The sequence below is a fragment of the Antechinus flavipes genome, chromosome 2 (genome assembly GCF_016432865.1).
Source record: "Antechinus flavipes isolate AdamAnt ecotype Samford, QLD, Australia chromosome 2, AdamAnt_v2, whole genome shotgun sequence".
Taxonomy (NCBI): domain Eukaryota; kingdom Metazoa; phylum Chordata; class Mammalia; order Dasyuromorphia; family Dasyuridae; genus Antechinus; species Antechinus flavipes.
Genome location: NC_067399.1, coordinates 16,343,535 through 16,362,427, shown reverse-complemented (window position 1 = coordinate 16,362,427; position 18,893 = coordinate 16,343,535).

Below are 18,893 nucleotides of genomic sequence, written 5' to 3'. Positions count from 1 at the left end.
AAAAAAATCTTTATTAACTCATTTTTTAACTCTTTTCTTCTCACCAATATATTGAAATTCTATCACCTGATCACCTAGCAACCATGACTAAGACAGTATTAGATTCATTAGCTCTTGTCTGGTAAAGGACTCAGAGCAAAGTTATAATAATCTGAGTTTAAAATAAAACATTTTAAAAACACACTGAAGCAGAACAAAACAAGATATCAAGTGGTTTCTCCAAAGAGGCACATTCATTATAACATTTCCCGGGACCCAAAGCAGCTTCCTCTCCTCATCATTCTTCTGTGTGCTGCCTATTAAGTAACCACTAAATTAATTAGGGGACTTAATGAGTTAGCTGATACAATTTAGTGGCTTTGGGGGAATTTATAGTCACAAAATTAGAGCTGGAAGAGACCTTAGACATTATCTGGTGCAACTGACTCAGGAGGAAATTGAGACTCAGAAGTGATTTGCTGATAGTCACCCATGTGGTAGAGCCAATACCTGAACACTGGTCCTTTTACCTCAAATCTAGCACTCTTTTTATTGTGCCATAATTTCTTGGATATTAGCTATATATATGTGAAAGAAAGCAATATGAAAGAGGGACAGAAAGCTCAAGGTGTGTATATGTATGTGTATATATACACATATTCACATATCTGTGTATATACAGAAACACACACACATACACATACATGTATACACACACCTATATGTGTGTATACATATGTTCCTGTATATATGTATGTACATTTATACATATACCTTCTCCAGCTTGATATCCAATTTCCTCATATGTCAAATGAGGTTGAACTTAACCAGAGTTTTTTATGCTGGGGTTAAATGAAATTGTTTTAGCAAAATTTTTTTCCTAAGTTTATTTGGTTTCCTTTGCAATCCTGAATATTTTATTTTATGTATTAAAAAGCCTTTTCTGAGGAGGGTCTGCCAGCTTCACCAGACTGCCTGAACAAGGGGCCCAGGACAGACACAAAGTGAAGAACTACTGGACTAGATGCTCCTTAAAGTTTCTTTCTATTCTAGACCTATGATTCTCTAATCTAGAAACATAAAGATTTCCCCCTGCCTGAAATTCCTGAAACATTTCTTCCTAGGTCTGGATTTGTGAGGATAGATGAGGAAGGCTGAGGTTGGCCATAGAAATCATATCTGATTTTGGTTAAATTTTGATTAAATAAGATAGAATGAATTTTGTCATGTTATTTCACTTGAGTTCAACTTTTTGTGACTCTATTTGGTTTTCTTGGCAGAGATACTGGAATGTTTGTCATTTCCTTCTCCAGCTCATTTTACAGATGAAAAAACTGAGGCAAACAGGGTAAATTGACTTGACCAGGTCACACAGCTGGTAATTGTCTGAACCAGACTTGAACTTAGGAAGAGGACTCTTCCTGAGAGCTGATCGAGCACTCTATCAAATGTGCCATCTAGTAATTTTAGACAAAAAAATAGAACTGCCATTTTTTTTCAGAAAAAATTCATAGCTTTCTCAAAGCACATGAAGAACTGTTCCCTGGAAGGGGGAATAGTTTTAAGATCATAGACTTAGATATGAAAGGTACTATAGTCTAACCCTTTTATTTGACATAGGAGGAAACTAAGACTCATCAAAGTGAGTGACTTTGCATTGTAGTTAGATGGGATTGCCCACGATCTTTGCACTCCAATATACTGCCTTTGGTTTGAACTCAATCTGCCAAGCTGGGAACAATGGCTGGTCACTGCAGAGATGTAAATCTAATAATTGATTTTTAGAGAAAATTATTCTTTTTAAAAGTTTTAACAATTTTTATTTTTTAATTTTTAAAAATAATAATTATTTTCAAAACATATGCAGATCATTTTCAACATTCATTTTTGTAAAACCTTGTGTTCCAAATTATTTTCTCTCTCCCTTTCCCTCACCCATCCCCTAAATGGTAAATAATCCAATATATGTTAAACATGTGCAATTTTTCTACACATGTTTTCACAATTGCCAGGCTGCACAAGCAAAATCAGATAAAACCTAATCAGATATAAACCTACTAGAAAAACTATGTGATTAAAGGATATGCATGGTTTGATAGTCCTTTGGGCATAGTTCCAAATTATTCTAAAATGGTTGGATCAGTTCACAACTTGTTCATCTGACCATCTCTGCTAGCTGTCAGCTATATTCCTCGAGAAAGGATTCAGATTATTATAATCTACTCATTTCACTGAGCATTGGTTCATGTAAGTTTCCCCAAGCCTCTCTGAAATCATCCTGTTGGTCACTTCTTAGAGCACAACAATACTAATTCATGTCTCATAACTTATTCAGCCATTCTCCAACTGATGGGCATTTACTCAGTTTCCAGTTCCTTGCTACTACAAAAAGGGCTGCCACAAACATTTTTGCACATGTGGGTCCCTTTCCATTTTTTTTTTATGATCCCTTGGGTTATAAATCTAGTAGAAACACAGTGGGATTAAAGGATATGCATGGTTTGATCATCCTTTGGGCATAGTTCCAAATTACTCTCTAGAATGGTTGGATCAATTCACAACTTCACCAACAATATATTAGTATCCCAGCTTGCTCACATCCCCTCCAATATTCATCATTATTTTTTTCCTATTGCCTTAGTCAATCTGAGAGGTGTATAGTGGTACCTCAGAGTTGTCTTAATTTGCATTTCTTTGCTCAATAGTGATTTAGAGCATTTTTATATGATTAGAAATGGTTTTAATCTCTTCATCTGAAAATTGTCTATTCATATCCAATTTATCAATTGGAGCATCGCTGTATTTTCATAAATTTGAGTCAATTCTCTATGTATTTTAGAAATGAGGCCTTTATCAGAACTCTTGGACATAAAGATTTCCCCCTCCCCCCCCCAGTTTTCTGCTTCTTTTCTAATCTTGGATGCATTGGTTTTGTTTGTACAAAAACTTCTTAATTTAATATAAACAAAATTATCCATTTTGCATTTCATAATGTACTCTAGTTCTTTGGCCATAAGCCACATTTAGACTCAATAGAAGGAAGAACTTCCTAAAAATTCTTAAGGATATATTCAAAAGTGAATTGGGCTACCTTGGGAGGTCATTATTTCATAGGATCATAGCTCTAATTTGGAAGAGCTCTCATTATCTATTCCAATATCATTTTATAGATAAGGAAACTGAGTCCACATGAAGTTAGATGACTTGCTGAGGGTTATATAAGTAGGAAGTAGGAAAACTTTCTACATATGTGTGTGTGTATGTGTGTGTGTGTGTGTGTGTGTGTGTGTATCCCAGTTTTTCACATCCCCTCCACCATTCATCATTACCTTTTCCTGTTACCTTAGTCAATCTGAGAGGTGTATAGTGCTACCTCAGAGTTTTGTGTGTGTGTGTGTGTGTGTGTGTGTGTGTATAGTTTATGGTATGTATATAGATATATAGTTTATAGTATATACGTCTTTCTCTCCATATATATGTATACATATGGAAAGAGAGAGAGAGATACATACTATAAATTGCTTTTTCAATGTATAATATAAAACCCAGTCTTGAATTTAATCTCTTTGTCAGGGATGTTGTGTTGAGATACAGTTTAGACTAGATGGCATAGGACATCTCTGATATTCTGGTAGCCTGTGGAAATGAGTTAACAGGAATAAGTTCAGGGGGTTTATTGGGAGGATGGGGAAGATCCTAGAAAACAGGCAAAAGCAAGGGGTGGGAATCTGAGGTCTGAAAGTTTGTCTGGGCCTTCCATCAGTGGTTACCCGAGAAGTCCCAGACAGAAGGAAAATAAGCAACGACTCAGAATCAGCCTGCTTTAGAGCAGTCTCCTTTCTGCCTATGTTGGGGTAAAAGCCGTCTAGACAGCAAATATGTTTTTCTACAAATGTTTTCTAGTTGGATGTTGGCCAGAGAGAAAATAACCTATCTATTCAGACTCGCTGAAGATGAGTTTGGTGAGAGGGACTCTTTATTCAGGAGAAAAAGACACAGTAGATAAGGGAAACCATGGAATATCTCATTGACACAAAGGGGCTAAGGCTTGGGTCAACCAGTGGTTGTTCACTGTCTCTCTTGCTCTTGGACATTTCACTCATGTCACCTTGTCTCCATTCCCTTTGCCGGGGCTAAAACTTCTACGTTTACCTTTCTTCTTCTCCAACAGATTGCTCCTACTGTCATCCCTACATCATCTCTCCAATTTTCAATTTCTATCTACTGGCTGCTTTCCTGTTACTTCTAAAAATACCCATGTCTTCTCTGTCCTTACAAAACCCCCAATACTTGTTCATCTGACCATCTCTGATAGCTGTCAGCTGTATTCCTCAAGAAAGCCATTTATGTGGAGTGCCTTTATTTCCTTTTTTTTTTTTGCAATAGTTCTCTGTACTCTGACTTCATTATGCAATTGATACAACATTCTCCCCTAAATTACTAATGATCTCTTAATCCCCAAATCTGCAGGTCTTCTCTTCTTGACTTCTCTGCAGCTGCTGGCTTTTGGACACCTTCTCCTGGATATTCTTTCATTTTTATTTTTTTTTGTGATAGCTTCTCATTTCTACTCTTTCTTGTCTGGCTCCTCCTTCTTCATTCAGGTCAGCCAGTCCCAGTAGAGCTGTATGTCCTGGAACCTCTTGTGACCTCATAGGTCCGTCACCAGTCATCTTGACTTTTGTCTTGTCCTAGAGTCTGATAACTCTGGAGGAGAGAGTGAGGTTGATGACTTGGGTGGCTCCATCTTACTTAATCCAACTCACTCGCAAGTCAAGATATCCCTCTTGGGATGTCATTGATCTGCTTTGAGAATAAAGGATGATTAACAGCAACAACAATAATCTGTGATCTCCTCAGCATCCCTGGGTTTAGTTATTATCTTTATTCAGATGAGCACACACACATAAACACATGACACATATACACACATATACAGCGCTTATCTCTATTAAGTTCCATCCCATTGCTTTTTGGATATCTGGAACTAGAAGTCTGGTACACATCTCCTATTCAAGATGTCAAAAACAAAACTCATTTTCTTCTTGCCCAAATCTCTCCTTTTCTGAATCTCCATAACACTCCATCCAATTACTCAGCCTCAAACATTAGTATCATCCACGACTCCTCACTTGCATCCATACTCAAATCTTTCTGCAACAAACCCTATTTCTCCTTTCACTTCGTTCACATGATCACCACCACCACTCTAGAATAGGCTCTCATTTTCTCTCATCTTGATTATCGACTCCTAGACTCCCATCACTCTAAGCCATTCTCTACTCAGGTGCCAAAGGGATTTTCCTAAAACACTGGTCTGACCATGTCCTCCCTCTCTCCAATGAACTCCAGTGGCTTCCTAGTATCTCCATGATCAAATATAAAGTCCTCTGTGTGCATTTAAAGCCTTACTTTTTTTGCCTCTTCTTACACTTTCCTCCCCTTTGTAAACCGTATAATATAGCTCCAGTGACTCACTTGTTGCTTCTTGCACATGTGTTCCCTCTCTGAGATCTGGACCATGCTCCAGATTGGAGAAATCCTCTCCCTTATCACACAGAGGACTGGGACTTTTCTGCATTTAGTTGTATCTCAAGTGCTTAGCTGTGTCTGGCCTATAGTAAGTACTTAGCAAATGCTTGTGAACTGATAGTGGGGGGGGGTGGTGGAGATGGATAGTGCCATGGAAGCAAGGAACATGAGCTTCGACTGCAGGACCTTGTAGGGGATGGAACGGCCTGGCGTGCTACAGTCCACGGGGTCACAGAGGGTTGGATATGACCAAAGGACTGAACAACAACAAAAGAGACTGACTTACAGACACAGCACAGCTAATTACCATGAAGTCACGCTCCAGTTTTATTTCAAGAAAGATTTATGACATGACTTCTATGCCGAGCAACACGCCAAGAGGTGCAGAAAGGATGAAGCTCAAAGAAATCTATGTCCCTGCCCTTGTGCATTCTATGACCCAGCTGAGCTGCTTTGTTTTCTAGCCATTTTTTGAACTAGACAGTCTGTCTCAGAATCCTTCCTTCCTTTCAAAACTTATTGTAGATGCCAGAAACCTCTCTGGATTTTGCCAGTTGTTAGTTCCCATGTCTTCACAGTGCAATTCATATCTATCTGTCTATCATCTCTCTCTGTCTCTGTCCCTCTTCCTCATTCTGATTCTCTCTCTTTCTGTCTATTTCTATTTGCCTCTCGCTATATTTATCATCTATCTTTCTATCATCTATCTACCTATCCTCTATCTATCCTCTATCTATTTATCTATCTATGTCTCTCCCTCTCTCTTTATTTGGTTTCTGCCCCACAGCCCCACTCTCTGATCATCTCCCCATCACAAACTGGAACTTTATTCATGGAAGTTTACCACTGTGATAGGTGAGTTTTTGCATTATTTTGTGGAAACATTTCCTGGACTCTCCTTACCATGCGCCAGTACAGTTTCACCATGTGTAGTGAAGGCTTCCAGGAGCTCTTTATGTGTTGTCTTCTTGCATTAGGGTGGGAGCTCCTCAAGGGCAGGAACTGTATTAGTATCCTCAGCACTTAGCAGAATGCCTGGTACCTCTCTCTCTATTCCTTTCCCGCCCTCTCTAACTTCCCTTCCTCATATATCTGTGGGAGGCAGGGTAGGATGGCAGTCCATTTTGTTTTGTGAATTTGTAGAGAGTTTTCTCCCTTATGAGAAGCCCAAATTTGCCTCTTTGCAGCTTCCATCCTGGATCTTGGTTCTTCCTCTGGGCTCCAGAACAAGCTTGATCTTTCTTTGCCATGGCTGCCCTTCAGATATTGGTTGTGCTCTTCAGATTTGGGATTTCAAGGAACATAGATAAAGTCTTAAATCAAACTATGGGTTTTGTTGAAAAATATACCAGCCTCATGGACATATTCACTCAACAGGAAGGGTACAAGATGACAGAATTGCATCTCCTTTCCTGCCACTCACTGGGTTTCCATTTTTGCTTGGCCAAGGACAGTGAACCTCTTCTCCCTGTCCTGGGGTGAATGGCCTATTTAGACATGTCTAAATTTTAGAATGTCTAAATAAGCCATAGCCCAGCTCCCAAGATCTGATTGTCCTCAGATGTTAGAAAGACATAGGGATGGCTGGTCTCCCTTCCCAGGTACTTCCCTGGTCTCCTCGAATAATAGAAGAAAATAGAGGAAGGCCTCAGGCCATGCTTGGGATGATACATAGGAGAGTCCTATGGACTGGATGCATGCATGGTTTGGGATCAAACCAAGGATTCCATTTGAATAATTGAGACAAAGGCAGCTAGAGATTGGATTTAGACCTAAATCCTGGATTCAAAACCTAGCTCTGACACTTTATACCCGAGTGTTATCTTGGCAAATAATAACTTAAAACAACCACAAAGAGAGAGAGCTAGAACATCCAGCATGCTAATTCCCCCCAATGTCCAGTAAGACTGAACAGAATTCTTTTAGAATCACGGTCTGAAGCCACAAATAGTCAGATATCCACTTATTTCTCCTGCTCTCTCTGTCTGCTCATGTCCTCTTCTCCCTACTCTAGCCTCGAAGAGTCTCCATTTAACTTCCCAGAATCACTGGAAGACAATTTTCCTATTATAATCAACAAGATTGAGACCTGAAATGGATAACAGCAATCATCTACTCCCAGATTCTGTAGTAAAGGAATCTCCATTGTAACATACCACCCATGTTGTTATCCAGCCACTGCTTGAAGACCTTTAAAGACTATTGCTTTCCAAGTGGCCCATTCCACTTGGAAACATCTCAAATTGTTGGGTAATTGTTCCTTATGTCAAGTCCAAATTGACCTTTTCTGTACCTTCTACCCATAGCTTTTAGTCTTATCATCTGGAGTCAAAGAGAATGAAAATGATCCATTCTCCTTATTACAGCCCATTGACTACTTGAAGACAGATGTTGTATTCCTTCTTAGGTATTCCCTTCTCCAGGCTAAACATGGTTTAGCCTCTCTCAATGGATCTTTATTTGGCACAGGCCCTATCCTATTCCCTTGCCTTCTGGGTACTCACATGTTTAAACTTTGCAAAATTTAGATTTTAGAACTGATGGCTCAAATGAAGGAGGTCCAATGGCACATAAATGTTTTTGCCCCAAGAATAAAGATGTGATGATAGCTAGGAAATGCATCTTCTATACTGGTCTACAGTTCCCATTCTGCCTTTGGGGACTTTTATACAACTAGAAGTTTTGCATAGAATCAATTGTTTTTCTTTTCTTTTCTAAACTAATAGATGGCTGTTAGGTGCTTAATCAACACTAGTTAATTGATTTGACCAGATGATCTCTCCAAGATACACATTTTGTTCTGTAAAATGAGTATAATAATATTTATAATAACCTCAATTGAGAGAATACATTATCTCTGAATGAAGCTTCTCTTTCTTGGTGATGCCATCAACAAACAGGTGAATTTTTGTTTTATCCTGACCTGAAACAAGTTTCCACTTTACTTCTTGGCCATTCCCAGATCATGCAGCCATCCACAAACCTTACCCAGCCTGCCCGCCTTTTCCAATTCTACTCAATAAATTTCCTTCTCCCACTAAAATATGGGTACTATGTAAAATTGAAAATTAAATAAAATTGAATTTGAAAAAAGAATATGAATGCCTTGAGGGCAGAGACTATGATGATTTCTTGTATTTGTATCTCCTAGAACATAGGAAATCCTTAATGTCTTTCCTCTCCCTCCTTTTCCCCTTCCTCTTCCCCTGCTGCTCCCCTCCTCCTCCTCCTTTACTTTTTTCTCCTCCTCCTCCTTTTTTATTCGTCCTCTTCTTTTCTTCTTCTTCCTTCTTGTTCTTGTTCTTTCTTCTTCCTTCTTCTTCCTCCTTCCCCTTCGTCCTCCTTCTTGTTCTTGTTGCTCTTGATCTTCTTCTTGCTTCCTTCCTTCCTTCTTCCTTCTTCTCCCTCCTTCCTTCTTCTCCCTCCTTCTTATTCTTGTTGTTCTTCCTCTTGCTCTTCTTCTTCTCCTTTTCCTTTCCCCCCTTCTTCTTTTTTAATTATTCATTAGCTTCATTGGGTTTCATCACCATCTCTATGCATGTAGAGGACTTGCAGCCACAAATATCTAGTCCCTGAATTTCAGCCTCACATATAGTACAGGGGAGTGAGATGAAAAGTGACAACCCATGTGGAGACCGTTTTCAACAAACCGTATTGCTATTCATAAAAGGAAGAGAAAAACAACCTCTGTATCCTCAGTGGGGCAGTAGAGGGTTTATATTTATGTTCTAGTGGAAGGGTGGTGAGGGGGTACAGGTAATAGAATGGCACCCCTGGAGTCAGGAAGACTCATCTTCCTGAATTCAAATCTAGTCTGTATGACCCTGGGCATGTCACAACCTTATTTGCCTTAGTTTCCTCATCTGTAAAATGAGCTGGAGGAGGAAATGATAAACATTCTAGTATTTCTGCCAAGAAAATCCCCAATGGGTTCACTAAGAGTTGGAGATGACTGAAAAGACTGAAAATAACAACAGCAATTTCAGCTCTCGTGGAAGGTCCAGAGACCTTCAGGGCTCAAACTTATATATAGTTTGAGACAAAGAGCCAGCATGAAACCAAAGGCATGGAATTTTCTAAATTACCTAATAAGGGATGAGGACAGCTGTAGGGAGTTTAATTCTAATGATGTCAATCCAATAAAGGGCCAAGGCATAATTCCCAGCCTCTGGGATTATTAGCCATGGAATATTTGAATCCTGGGGGCTGGGGGAAGGGAGCTCAGCATATTCCACTCAAACCAGTTTTTCTTGATCAATGCATCTCCAAACTACTGCATATTTCAAACTGGATGTCCCATCGGTAGCTCAAATGCAATACATCCAAAACAATTCATTATTTTCTTCCCCAAATTTCTCCCTTTCTAAATATCCTTGGTTTATTGAGGACACTTCTATCTCTTCAGTTACTTAGATATGTAGCCTTTGTTTTATCCATGACTCCTCACTCTCCCTCATCCCAATACATCCAATCAGTGGCCGAGTCTTTTTGTTTCTTTAACCACAATCTCTCATGTTTTCCAGTTCTCCCTACTTTAACAGCCATCACCTTAGTTCTGGACCTCACCCCGTCCCACCTGTTTGGATTTCTACAAAAGCCTACTAATTGGTCTCTCTGCTTCAGGTTTTTTCCCTCTCCAATTCATCCTTCTTGCAATTGCCAATGTGATTTTAATGATCTATGTCTCTTCTAAACATCTCTAGTTTTTTGAGGATCCAGTTATCTAGATATGTGACGTTGGTGTTATCCATGACCTTTCACTCTCCCTCATCCTAGCCATCCAGTCATGATCTTTTTTTCCCAAATCCACATTTTCTCATGTTTTCCAATTCTCTTCACTTTAACATCCATCACTCTAGTTCAGGGTCTTACTCTCCCCCCACTTGTACTTCTACAAAAGCCTACTAATTGGTCTCCCTGCCTCAAATTTTTCCTCACTTCAATCCATCCTTCTAATAATTGCCAATGTGATTTTAATTAACTAGAGGTCTCAGTTCTATCCAACAAAGACTACTGACTTTTTGTTGCTTCTAGTATTAAATGTAGAATTTTCTGTTTACTTTCTAAAGTCCTTCATAATCTGGTCTTAGCCTAGCTTTCCTATTTCATTGGATTCATTTACCTTCTTTATACGATTACACTATTGTGTATCTCACATTTCTGAATCTTTGTACTCCCATGCCTGGATAGCCTTTCCACTTTACCTTTATCTTTGCCTCTAAGAAGCCTGCGTTTCTTCAAAACTCTGCTTCTATATGGAACTTTTCCAGAGTGCCCAACTGCTAATGTCTCTTCTCCAATTACCTTGCATTTACTTTGTCTTCTTTGTATAAACTTGATATATGTACATGTAGTTTTTTTTCTGTCAAAATATAAGTACTCATTGACTGACACCAGCTACCACTGAGAAGTGAATATAGTGTGAATAGAATGGCACTTAACTTGAGAGTGCTAGAACATCCCAGCATGCTAATTCCCCCCAATGTCCAGTAAGACTGAACAGAATTCTTTTAGAATCAGGGTCTGAAGCCCTGGTATATTTCACCTCAAGAGATAGCATGATGGCAAAATGGATAGAAGACTGATCTTAATATCTGGAAGACTTGAGCTCAAATCTGGTCTTTGAGTCTGAGTAAGTACTTAGCTTCCCAGGGTTCCTAGGCAATTAATTATCTAAACCATTGCTGATCTTCACTGATGGAGGGTTTTCATACCAAAATTTCCCACTTTGACAAAATCACAGCTCTTCACCCTACTCTATCCTTCCCTTGTGTGATAGATAATTAATTGGAGCCCAATTTTATTCCAATCAATATTAATCAATTTGATATGATTACATAGAAGTGGTGATTATAAGTTCTGACATTAGACCCCAGAGCTGTGAATTATAGATTTTAAATTAAGCTAACTAGAGACTCTCCATCTTTGTTTTTTTTTTTTTTTTTTTTTTGTTGTTGTTGTTATGGATGATCGAGCTATGAGTGATGGAGGTGACTCAATTATATGGAAAGTCCTCCAACCATATTTTTGCCCATCTATCCTTGGCATCCATTGGCCAATATGGGAGGAGTGATCATAAGCACTTGACCAACAAGTGGCCATGGGTTGCCAGTCTCTGGCCTGCCTTTCTACCAGCCCATGGGAGTGCTCATTAGGACCTCCTGAAAGATCAAGATAGGTCTGTCAATGTCTGTCAAGACATTAGTCCATTTGAGTACCAATGGGATTCTTTATTTTGTGTAGAGCCTCCTGGAGGGAAAAGAGCAAGGTTTACCAACCAATAAGATTATGGATTTTTAGTTTGTTTCATCTGTGTTGTCTGGGGAACAAGGACTATAAAACTAAGTCTCTGGAGGATGAGGACATCTCAGATCACGAGGAGGATCTGAGGTCCACTTTTTTGGAGGGGTTCATGGACCTTTTAATAAAGTATCAATAGCTCAGCATTCTGTCTCATTTATTTTTCTTATAGATTGGACAATTTAGAAATTTCCACACATGTAGCATCTGAAGATTTGCAAAGCATTTTCTTCCTATGAACTTTGCCAGCTAGATAGTCAAGTATTTTTTGTCATCCTAAATATTAAGAAACAGATGAGGCATGAGTCCTGAAGTCAGGAGGTCCTGAGTTCAAATCTGGCCTCAGACACTTAACACTTCCTAGCTGTGTGATCCTGGGCAAGTCACTTTGCCCCAATTGCATCTGGGAAAAAAAAACAGATGCTTAGAGTCAGTAAAAACCAGTATTTGAATCCAGATCTTTTGACTACCTGGTAGCTGAACCTCAAGTTCACACATTCAAAAAGTTTTGGGAAATGCATCTCTTTGACCACTCTGACATTTGGTATCTCTTAGGACTCCAGCTCCTAATTGGTCCCTGGGCCCATCCTTTTCTTTGATAGAAGTACTATCAGGTTGTGTATTTAATGGTTAATTTGAAGTTGAGAAGGTCTGGGTTCAAATGCTGCCTAAAATACTTGTCATCAGTATGACCATGAGCAAATCTTTTAATCTCTGATGAAACTCCAATTGCAAGGCAACCCAAAAATATTTGGTGATCATTTATTATGTGCTAGAACCTGTACTAAGCATAATTAATGGAATTATAGCTTTAGAGCTTAGAGGAACCTCAGGAGTCACTCTTTCATTTCTTAAATACTGGAACTACTGATGTAATTGACCCAAGATTATGTATATAACAAGATAGAAAATGAACCCATAGTCCTTGACTCCAAATTCAGACATTTTTATTCTCAAATTCAAGGTATAAAGTATGGCTCTACCATTGTTACAGATACTGATGACTCCTGCCTGCATAATTATGATGGTGAGGGGCCTTGAATTCATACTATATAAAGATCAATTGAATGGATCGGGGGTTATAGAGTTATAAATGTTCTAGGTTATATTTCCTTATAAATTCAAAGCTGGAAGGGACCTTGGACCCTTATCTAGTTCAAACTGGTTCATTTTATAGATATAAATATTTACATTCCATTTTATAGAAACAAACATACTCAGGGAGATTAATATCTTGTCTCTAGCTGGGAAAATTAGGAAGGTGGGGACTAGGGAATTTGTTGTGGTGAAGTTATCATTTGGAATAAAACACAGACTTCTTTGTCTGTAGAACGTAGAATAATGGGTAGAAGAGGCAAAGAGGATAAGTTAGATTTAGCTATCTTAAAGAGTCTTAATGTTGTCTTGGGAATTAGTGGGTGAAATTTTCAAGCAAACATTAGCTGATTAATTGATATATTTCAATGAAGAGCTATTTTCTGGCATGAATTAGACTACGTGACCATTAAGTTTTTTCTGGCCCTGAAATTAGTCTTCAAATGAGAATACTGTTTTCACCCTTGAAAGACCAAAAACAACTCTTAACTAAATAAGATTCCTTCAATACCCATAAAGTTCAAGGACCAACCACAATGGCTTCTTACATCAAAGGCACTTCTCTCTTTGGTGCTATCCATGGTCCTAGCATTATCTCAGCCTGTGATAACCCCACCACTAGATTCTTTGGAGTAGACCAACTCTTAACTTGGGGTGCACAAGTAGATCATTCACAGGCAGATTTCCAGGACTCTGTGTAATTGAATTGGAAAATATATCTATTTCCAGTAATCTCTATCTGGAATTTAGTATTTTTTTAAATTGAGAAAACAAACTGTTTTTTTCTGAAGAGGTTTCCCTAGATTGCCAGAAGGATCAATAACACAGAAAAAGGTAAAGGGCTCATATAATTTTTCTGTTTTCATTCCTATTCTCTTTGGCCACCTAGTCTCCCTGACTGCCTTCGACTCCACTGACCTTTTGACTGGTCAACATTCTTATTAGCTGGTTCTTTGATTTTCTCTTCAGACATCTCCACCCATTTAGACATGACCTGGCACACAGTAGGTGCTTAATAAGTTCTTATTAAATGAGTGACTTCTTTGTCAGACATCTCTACTTATTTAGACATGACCTGGCACACAGCAGGTGCTTATTAAATGCTTATTAAATGATTGACTTCTTGGCTTGCCACTTGTGTAAGGCATTCTGTTTCTGAACATAATCAGTAAAATATGAGCCTCTTGAGAGGAAGGACTGTTTCATTTTTTGTCTTTCTATTGCCAGCATTTAGCACAGTGGCTGGAACGCGATAAGTGCTTGATAAGTGTTAGTGGGTGGATTGAATTTTCACAACAACAATGTGATTCATTGAAACATTATAGAATTTAAAGAAAGACATTTAAAATATTTTATTAGAGGACACATTTCAATATTGAACAAGACATAAATATGTTGCTGTATTGATAGGAGTGTAAATACTTATAATTTGAACTACATCATTGAAACAAATAAAACAACTCCCTTAAAACATGAATGAATCGCATGGCCACAAAGCACATCCCTCCCCCAATAATTTACTTGTTGGCTTATTAATTAATTTATACATTCATTTAATTCAAGAAAAATGACCAGCATGATTTTTTTAATGGCTTTTATAAAAATGGTGTTTGGAAAAGTCAGAAACATTTAAACAGCATGGTTCAAAGTCCATTCCACGAGAATAAAACGTCTTAAAAGCCATTTTCAGCTTGGGTGTCAATGCAAAATACTGCAGTTGATTCAAGTAGACAGATATTTTTACAAGGCAGGATGCAAGTCAAGCTCATGAACAGACCTATCGTTCAGTCTGTGACAGCATATACAACACAACCCACATTGCCACAATATTTAGGAAAGAGATATATACATATATATATAGATATATATTTCACAAAATGAAAAGATTAAAAGGTACCATCCACTCAAAATCTCATGTACAGAAATGATCAAATACCCAAAGCTAAAGAGGGCAGATTGAATGGCGGATGGCTGGTCCATTGGTAGAAATTTCACAGGGAGGAGCTTTATTGAGCTTATGTTAAAGGTTATGTGGGAGACCACTCTATCTGATGGGCAGCCCCACACAGTACCTATCTGTTCTGGATACTACACAGAGCATGTATCCTGGGTAACTTTTATTAGAAAACAAGCAGAAGAGGGGCAGCCAGCTGGGAAACGAGCTCAGACTCATGCTTCGAGGAGGACTGTCGCATGCTATTGAACCAGAGCTATAATTTCACAAGGATGTAATGAACCTTTACTTGGGGTAGACCGTATACCATGCTGGGAGGAATAAGCAGAATCCTATCAGTTACTAGTTGACACTAGTAAAATCTTTCCCTTAGAATTTTTTTTTTGAAGTACCATTCAAAGCTTGTGGCTACTCTTACACATAATGAGTCATCCTTCTCAGCTGTAAATCCCCTTGACATAACATAGGTTGAACATCATCCAACTTTTAGTGCCAAAGTTTAAGCACTTCTTCAGAAGTACAGAGATTTAATTATTATCTAAAGCCAGCATTTTAAAAATGGATTAAAAAACACCACCCATTTCTCAGCCCTTCTTGGTTACTGTTGTTTTTAAAATAACACTGCATCATGGAGAACAACACCGGCTTGTTAATGCCTCACAAAGCATTGGCTTTCGGCTATGGATTAGTTGCCTCACGCATGTTTATTTACACGATGAGTTATCAGAAAAGAAACTGAATTACTTTTTTTCAATATAAAGAGAACTGAAGAAAAAGGCTTCTGAGGCCCAAGATTTCCAATGGCATAAACAAAAGGGGCCTAGACTTGTCATCCACTGGCCCTTTAAAGGTTCAGTCTTGGATGAAAGGTAAAGTGGGAAAAGATTGTGTGTGCTTGGGGAAGAAGTTTACTGTGCCAAATCCTGGGGCTGAGAGGCAGCCATTTGTCTTGACAGTTTCCCTTGGCAGGTGTTGGTGTTTCTGCGGTTGCATTTCCTGTATCTGTGAACTTTGCAGGGGAGGATTTTGAGGAGGATGGTGGAGAGAAATTAGAATCTGGACTGTGGAAAGGAAAGTTGTGTAAGCATGAGAACACAATAGAGAGAGACTGTTACACTGTGTTACGTCTCCAAGAATATGAACAATTAGATCCTGAAACCTGTTCTTGGCTTTTGCGTGCTTGTTTTTGCAAGTGCTCATTAACTCATTCATTTAGACACGGATCAAAATTCAGATCGGGACAATGGACATGGGATTGGATCCAAAGCAAAGTTTCCTTTTTAAAGAGAGCCTTCATTTGAAAGATAGAGGGCACCTAGACTCAAAGCTGTAAAGGACCACACAGGACACCTAGATGAATCCCCTCATTTAAACTTGAGGAAAATAAAACTCTTTAAGGTTCAGTGACTTGCCTCAAATTACAGAGCTAGTGATCAGTCAAACTTAGAAGATCTTCTTTTTACTCTATTACATTGTACCTCTTGATGTGATGATTTGTTTAAATTTAATACTGCTGGACAAATGCATTTATTAAGCACCTACTTGGTGCAGAACACTGTGTTAGAACTAGAGGAGAAACAGAGTTTCAATTCAGTTAAATTCAATAAGTAATTCAATTAAGCATCTACCATGTGTCAGGTGCTGTACTAGACTCTGGAGGAAACAAAGGCAAAAATAAAATAGTTCCTGACCTCAAGGAACTTGCCTTATATTGAGGGAAGACAAGAAGCATGCAGATAAATCAATTCAACATGATGACAAGTTTGCTACAACTGAGGAGGCTGGGAAAAGTCTTGTGGAAGAGGTGCTATTCAATATGAACCTTACTGTGAGTTATTAGCTCCAAGAAGCATAGGTGAAAAGGGAGGGAACTCCAGATATGGGGAATTGCAAAGACACAGAGGAAGGAAATGAAATATTATACTGGGAACAGCAAATAAAACAATTTTGCTGGAATAATACATCATGGAATTCTTTTTTGCTCAGAATCAACAAATGAATGAATTCAATTTCTTGGACATAGGTTCTTGCCACGAGCTTGAGAAATCAATTAACACCAAATGAGATTTCTCTCTCCCCATCATTCCCATGATAGAAGAAGTGAGCTGACTTTATTCTGACATGATAGCTGTGTGACTTTGGGAAAGCTATCGTTGTGAACTTCAATTTCTCAGATGTAAAGTGAGGGACTTGGAGAGGATGACTTCTATTATTTCTTCTAGATCTGAGTCTATTAACCTATGATATATATTTAATTGTAGGCATTTTCTTGAATAACTTTATCTATACTTGACCTAACAGTGTCCCAGAAAAGAGATCTATAATTGCAGTAGGGGTACCAATCAGCTTTGGTAGAATTAGCTTCCATACCAATGAAATTATGGGTCTAGCAAAAATAAAAACAGTTCTATAAAAGTAGGATTCTTCTCAACTTTTTTTGGTGAGGCTGGAGAGATCAAATTATTCTTAAAATGTATACTTTATGCTTCAGTTTATCATGACCTACTGAATTAAACTTTTGTTTAGCATGAGAGATAAACCAGAGAAAATCTGAGTGGGACAAACTTTTAACCCTTTTAAGAAACAGAATCATTCCTTCACCAAGTACCCAATTCACATTCAAATGACGTAAGTCAGCAAAGTCATTCATAATGGAAAAAATAAAGTGGATGAAAAGTGCATATTGACCAGATTATACCACCCAGTTGGATGAACGACTAATTGAGTCAGTCCGTTAGTGATTCTAGGTTGGCTGTTCATTTCAGGTGGGTCATGATGTGGTCCCACAACAGAAGAACAGAGAAAATCATAGGAAACTGTGGAGGAATTTCAATAATAGTAAAAATATGTCTTAATGTCAAGGTTTTGTGTTATATGGCTGCAAATAAAAAAAAAAACATGATCTTAGAAGAATTACATAAAATTTCCCACTCTCTTATTTATATGTGTTTCTAAGTACAAATATAAGGCAAATCTGTATTTATTCAGGTCCAAAATAAATCCATTCATCAATATTTATTTATGAAGTACTTATCTTATTCTAGGCACTAGGGTGCTAAGGATACAAATACAAAAAAAAATGAAACAATCCCTACCATGAGGAGCTTACATTCATGATGAAGTACATTCATATTTCACTGAAAATGCTTCTGTGGAATTAACATTAATCATTGATCACATATCATAGGTTTAGAGCTATGGTGATTTTATAGATCATGTAGTTCAGACTCCCAATTTTGTAGATAAAAAAAACTAAGGCCCAGAGTGGGGGGAAGGCCTTTCCTAAAATCCTTGGACTCCCAATTCTGTTCTTTAAGGTCTATGATTGTCTAAAGCATTGAATTTTCTTATTTTTTTCTCTGTGCCAAGGTTGGCCAATGAAATCCTGAAACAAGCTAGCAGTTTTCTTCCTAGAAACTGAAAAGATGATTGATATGAATAGAACATGTTTATACAAAGCTGAAGTGGAACATGAAATCCATGCCCCAAATTTACTCAGGCCTTAAACCAAGTTTAAGAACCAGAGTTAGGAGCAGACTGTCTGGAAAAGGTTGGGGCAAGAAGGTAGCCTAGGAATGTGACTCAGTGTCCTTAGTTAGATTGGGCCATGATGAGCTTGGCGTGTAGCCATACTCAGGTCATACCATTGCTTGTGTAAAGTCTGGAACTTAGTGGTACAGAGAATAGAGTGCTGGAGGAAGAAGACCTGAATTCAGATCTCCTCTGAGACATTAACTGTGTAGTCCTGGACAAGTCACTCTATAAAAAGAGAGGCTTGGCTTGATGCTTTCCATCGTTTTCAAGTTCTAAATGGTCTTCTAGTTCTAGATCTATGGTCCTATGAGACTTGTCTCAGACACGTAACATGTGTGCAATCCTGGGCAAGTCAAATGACTTTGCTCTGCCTCAGTATTCTCATCTGTAAGATAAAAGAGTTTCATTTGATTGGTCCTATGGTCTCCTTTCTGTCTAATGAGTTGTTCTATGACTTTATGCTTTAAAAATCAAATGGAGAAACCCAAGGCTAGAATTG